We start from the raw sequence: 5,935 nt of genomic DNA, 5'->3' as shown, positions 1-5,935 counted from the left end.
CGTTTGTAACGTGTACTTTATTTGAACTACATTAACAAAGTGAGCTAATTATTTTATTAGCATACATATTTGTACTAAAAGAGTGGTAGACCAAGGAAATGATGGTGAGAACATATATTAGTTGTGCAGGAGGAGCCATGCATTGTGTGTAGTTGATCACCAGGCTGTGTTGCACTTTACGTGTTTCGCTCCAAACAGAAAGGCAATTCCCCACAAAGTGACTTTGACTCTTTATTTTTTTTAAAAACAACTGAATGTCACGCGCGCACGTACACGCGCTGCCTTCAACCTTCAGATAGCCACGTCCCGTGAGCCTTTGCGCGGGTCTGACAAGTGGATCCAAGATGGCGTAGAAAGTACAGCTCGGTAAGTGTTGACTTCCCATTTTCGGACCTTGCAGTTTTCCCCTCCGCCATAAAGCCGCCGCAAATACTGACCGCTGTTCACATTTGGAGCAATGTGCCGCGTGGTGGTTTTACGCGCGGGCCACGGCGCGATGTCACGTCAATTACACGCGCCGAGATAGCGTTGTCCGAATCACAGGCCCGAGCCAGTTTTGTTTCGGCGACTGCTGCTAGCTCGCTAGGCTAGTTGGCTAACACGAAGCATCAGCCTGCTGCTCTTTATTGCACTTGGCGAGCTTCCTGCTCCGGAGGGACGGAGCGCGGCGTGTTCCCCGCTACAGCCGTTAGTCTTACTACCTTTGCAAGTGCGGTCAAAATGAAGGCTTTTTTTTTTTTGGTGCCCACCTTTGAAACGTCACTGTCGTCTCTTTGACTTGTCACAGTCACAACAAGTTTGCCACACTACGGAGGAAAAGTAAGCCCACCTTTATGCGTGCCACTAATTCTTCCTGCACTCACATACTTTGGCTGGTTTTCAATCAACGGGGTCACGTTATTACTTGCTATGTGGTGTAGTCGATTGGTTTAATCGCCTTATTTGATGTCAACATGATGTAACATGCACACTAAATTCACGTGATGCTATTATTGGTCTTCTTGCAATGTTTAATACATTTGGAATAAGGCTGGCACGAAAAAGTATATTTCGATATATTTTTACTTAATAAACTCGATATATTTTCCGGTAAAAATATTTATATAAAGATATTCATTCTTGAGTGATATTCAGTGAAATTGAAGTGAATTACAAGTGCAGGCCTCGAATTTTAACTTTTTAAGGTCAAGGCAAGTGTTGCCTTAAAGGAGGGCTCATATTTTAGGGCAGTGTTTTTCAACCACTGTGCCGTGGCACACTAGTGTGCCGTGAGATACCTTTAGACCAGGGGTCGGGAACCTTTTTGGCTGAGATCCATTAAAGCCAAATATTTTAAAATGTATTTCCGTGAGAGCCATATATTTTTTTGTAACACTGAATACAACTAAATGCGTGCATTTTTAAGTAAGACCAACATTTTTAGAGTATAATAAGTCTCTCATTCTTTTTAATAACATTGTTATTCTGAAGCTAACCAATAATAAATAAAATACTTCTTACCATTAATGCGACTTCTTGAACAGGTGCGGTAGAAAACGGATGGATGGATTAAAATGCATGAGAATGTTTTATATTTTGAACGTTATTTTTAACACTGTGATTACCAGCGGAATTATTCAGTACTTATCCTGTTAAGTAATGTCAGCTAAGATTTATCTGAGAGCCAGATGCAGTCAAGTCATCAAAAGAGCCACATCTGGCTCTAGAGCCATAGGTTCCCTACCCCTGCATTAGACTTTAGGGATGGTGTTTGATAAGAAATTATCGAGTTTAAACCTATTATCGAATCCTCTTATCGAACAGATTCCTTATTGATTCTCTTATCGAGTCCAGATAGGTTGTTGTATATGGAAAATAACACACAATATTTGGTTTGACAAAAGCTCACTTTTTTTATATAAGAAAAAAATAAATAAATATTGAATGTTACCCCCCTAAAAAGATAAAATAAATACATATTGACTGTTGTTACCCAAAGTATATTAAAGGCCTATTGAAATGAATTTTTTTTATTTAAACGGGGATAGCAGATCCATTCTATGTGTCATACTTGATCATTTCGCGATATTGCCATATTTTTGCTGAAAGGATTTAGTAGAGAACATTGACGATAAAGTTCGCAACTTTTGGTCGGTGATAAATAAAGCCTTGCCTGTACCGGACGCAGCGTGACGTCACAGGTTGTGGAGCGCCTCACATCTGCACATTGTTTACAATCATTCCCACCAGCAGCGAGAGCGATTCGGACCAAGAAAGCGACAATTACCCCATTAATTTGAGCGAGGATGAAAGATTCGTGGATGAGGAAAGTGAGAGGGAAGGATTAAAGTGCTGTGCAGGACGCCAGGATGTATCTTTTTTCGCTCTGACCGTAACTTAGGTACAAGGGCTCATTGGATTCCACACTTTCTCCTTTTTCTATTGTGGATCACGGATTTAAATTTGTATTTTAAACCACCTCGGATACTATATCCTCTTGAAAATGAGAGTCGAGAACGCGAAATGGACATTCACAGTGACTTTTATCTCCACGACAATACATCGGCGAAACACTTTAGCTACGGAGCTAACGTGATAACATCGTGCTTGCAGATAGAAACAGAAGAAATAAGCCCCTGACTGGAAGGATAGACAGAAGATCAACAATATTACTATTACTTCTACTATCAGGAGACACTGAACCAAACCCTGGACCTGTAACCACACGGTTAATGCTGTCCTGCCTGGCGAAGCCTAGCAATGCTGTTGCTAACGACGCCATTGAAGCTAACTTAGCTACGGGACCTCGACAGAACTATGCTAAAAACATTAGCTCTCCACTTACGCCAGCCCTCATCTGCTCATCAACACCCGTGCTCACCTGCGTTCCAGCGATCGACGGCGCGACGGAGGACTTCACCACGATCATCGTTGCGGTCGGCGGCTAGCCTCGGATAGCGCGTCTGCTATCCAACTCAAAGTCCTCCTGGTTGTGTTGCTGTAGCCAGCCGCTAATACACAGATCCCACCTACAGCTTTCTTCTTTGCTGTCTCCATTGTTCATTAAACAAATTGCAAAATATTCACCAACACAGATGTCCAGAACACTGTGGAATTTTGCGATGAAAACAGACGACTTAATAGCTGGCCACCGTGCTGTTCCAAAATGTCTGCTACAATCCGTGACGTCACGCGCAAACGTCATCGTACCGAGACGTTTTAAGCCGGATATTTCCCGGGAAATTTAAAATTGCACTTTATAAGTTAACCCGGCCGTATTGGCATGTGTTGCAATGTTAAGATTTCATCATTGATATATAAACTATCAGACTGCGCTGCAGTAGTAGTGGGTTTCAGTAGGCCTTTAAAGGAGGGCTCATATTTTAGGGCAGTGTTTTTCAACCACTGTGCCGTGGCACACTAGTGTGCCGTGAGATACCATTAGACTTTAGGGATGATGTTTGATAAGAAATTATCGAGTTCGAGCCTATTATCGAATCCTCTTATCGAACCGATTCCTTATCGATTCTCTTATTGAGTCCAGATAGGTGGTTGTATATGGAAAAAAATACACAATATTTGGTTTAACAAAAGCTCACTTTTATTATGTAAGAAAAAAAATAAAAAATATTGACTGTTACCCCCCTAAAAAGATAAAATACAATAAATAAATATTGACTGTTGTTACCCAAAGTATATTAAGTGGGATTTTTCAGAAAAACAAATATATACAGTAACACAAAAACAACCTGTCTCTGTGATCACTATAGGTGTATAAATAATAATATAGTGTTAAATAAAATCAGTCCCTTGGGCACAAAACTGAAAATAATACAGCTCTCCAAAAAGTGCACTTCTGCTGCTATTTGACATAACTGTTTGTTATGATGCTTTGACATTTTTGCACTTTATTTCTTTATTGAAAGACAATTCTATGAAGAGAAAAGTTGTTTGCAAATGTGGTTACAATGCTAAAAAATGAAAAGTTAAAGCTAAAAAAAGAAATACACTTTATTGAGTTAAAATCTTTCCTTATAGGGGGAAAGATGTGATGTTATGAGCTAGGGAAAATAACTACACTACCCAGCATGCAATGGGAGTGACGAGCATGCGCGGTAACCCCGAAAAGTGTTGTTGCATGTCGCCACCCGGCAGCTAAGAATGAGGTTATGAGCACGCTGTGAAAGTAAACGTCAAGAACACAGCCAACACGCCTTGTCTGCATTATTTATAATTAGACAGACAACACATATACAGTGTGATTTTGTTTTGTTTACAAGGAAAGAAAAACAAAAGTTAAAAAAGGGAGATGTCATATATGTTGTGTATATATGTTGTGTATATATGTATGTTGCTTTAAGAACGTTGCGACAGCTGCCGTAAAGGAGGTGCGTTGCTAGCCTGGTTGCTATGTTTCTGGTTGGTCGTAAAAGTGTTCGTCATGTGTTTGTACCCTGCTCAAATCTCTCAGTAAAGTTATTCATTGGATTATACCTTTTTGTTTTGAACTTTATTAAACCTTGGAGCGCTTTTTCCGGTCCATTGTTTTCCTGCTTTCGCTATCTGCGCCTAATGCCTGAGCTACGTGACGTCATTTGTTGTGATGTCACACGGAGCATTTCTGGTCGGGACGGGATTCCGGGGATTCGAATAAAGAACCAACTCTTTTTGTTTACTATAGTGGTCTCGATAACTGGTGCCGGTTCTCAAAGAGAGATTTGAGTCCGAGGACTCTGTTCTTTTCTTATCGAACAACCGGGAAAACCGGTTTCGAGTATCATCCCTATGTAACATGTACACTTAATTCACGTGATGCTATTATCGGTCTTCTTTCAGGGTTTAATACCTCTGGAAGAAGGCTGGCACGAAAAAGTATATCTCGATATATTTTTACTTAATAAACTCGATTTTCGATATATATCTCGATATATTTTCTGGTGAAAATATTTATATAAAGATATTCATTTTTGAGTGATATTCAGTGAAATTGAAGTGAATGACAAGTGCAGGCCTCGAATTTTAACTTTTTAAGTTCAAGGCAAGTGTTGCCTTAAAGGAGGGCTCATATTTTAGGGCACTGTTTTTCAACCACTGTGCCGTGGCACACTCATGTGCTGTGGGAGATTATCTATCCATCCATCCATTTTCTACCGCTTGTCCCGTTCAGGGTGGGGGGTGGAGCAGCCTATCTCAGCTGCTTCGGGCGGAAGGCGGTGTACACCCTGGACAAGTCGCCACCTCATCACAGGGCCAACACAGATAGACAGACAACATTCACACTCACATACACACACTAGGGGCAACTTATCTCCATATCCCACACCCCGGATTGTAAGTAATGTAAATAATTCAATGTATATCAGGGGTCCCCAAACTTTTTGACTTGGGGGCCGCATTGGGTTAAAAAAAATTGGCCAGTGGCCGGGCTGTATATATATATATATATATATATATATACATATTTACATTGTCTTTATATTCCAGCGAGTTAATCCGTTTTGTCATTTGACATCAATTAACATTGATGTTCATCAACATTTAACATTGTCACGTTATCGATGGGAAAATTCATTTTTAGACTATGATTTGCCTGAGCGGCTAGGAGACACCTAGAGTAACAAGCGGTATAAAATAGATTAGAAAGGAAAGATAAAATAAAAAATAAAAAAATGTACTTTTTTTTTTTTTTTTTTTAACTTGGGACTTCCCGTGGGCCAGATTTTGGATGCTGGGGGCCCGGATCCGGCCCGCGGGCCGTAGTTTGGGGACCCCTGATGTAGGGCTGGGCGATATGACTAAAAAATGTATCACGATATAAGTGTTTCATATCAGTCGTTATCGATAATTATTGATAAAAAAAACAAAAAACTATTCTAAATAAAGACCAGGAGAAAAAAGGCTGAATTTAAATACTTTTATTTTAAATATAACCTTTAACCTTTAGAACGAGGTCAGC

General features: G+C 40.1%; 1 protein-coding gene across 3 annotated transcripts in view; it reads left to right on the top strand.

Annotated features, from left to right (window-relative positions):
* Window positions 1-269: 269 nt before the first annotated feature.
* Window positions 270-5,935, top strand: part of helz (helicase with zinc finger) — a 116,437-nt gene continuing 110,771 nt past the window's right edge. Inside the window, exon 1 of one of the 3 annotated variants that reach the window (XM_062032874.1) lies at window positions 270-366. The gene's annotated coding sequence lies outside the window, so the exon portion shown is untranslated. Of the gene's footprint in view, window positions 367-396; window positions 820-5,935 lie in introns of those variants that run through there. The other 2 variants (XM_062032876.1, XM_062032875.1) reach the window with 2 other exon arrangements.

The sequence above is a fragment of the Entelurus aequoreus genome, linkage group LG22 (genome assembly GCF_033978785.1).
Source record: "Entelurus aequoreus isolate RoL-2023_Sb linkage group LG22, RoL_Eaeq_v1.1, whole genome shotgun sequence".
NCBI lineage: Eukaryota > Metazoa > Chordata > Actinopteri > Syngnathiformes > Syngnathidae > Entelurus > Entelurus aequoreus.
The sequence above is the reverse complement of the archived record's forward strand: the minus strand, read 5'-3'. Positions and strand labels throughout refer to the sequence as shown.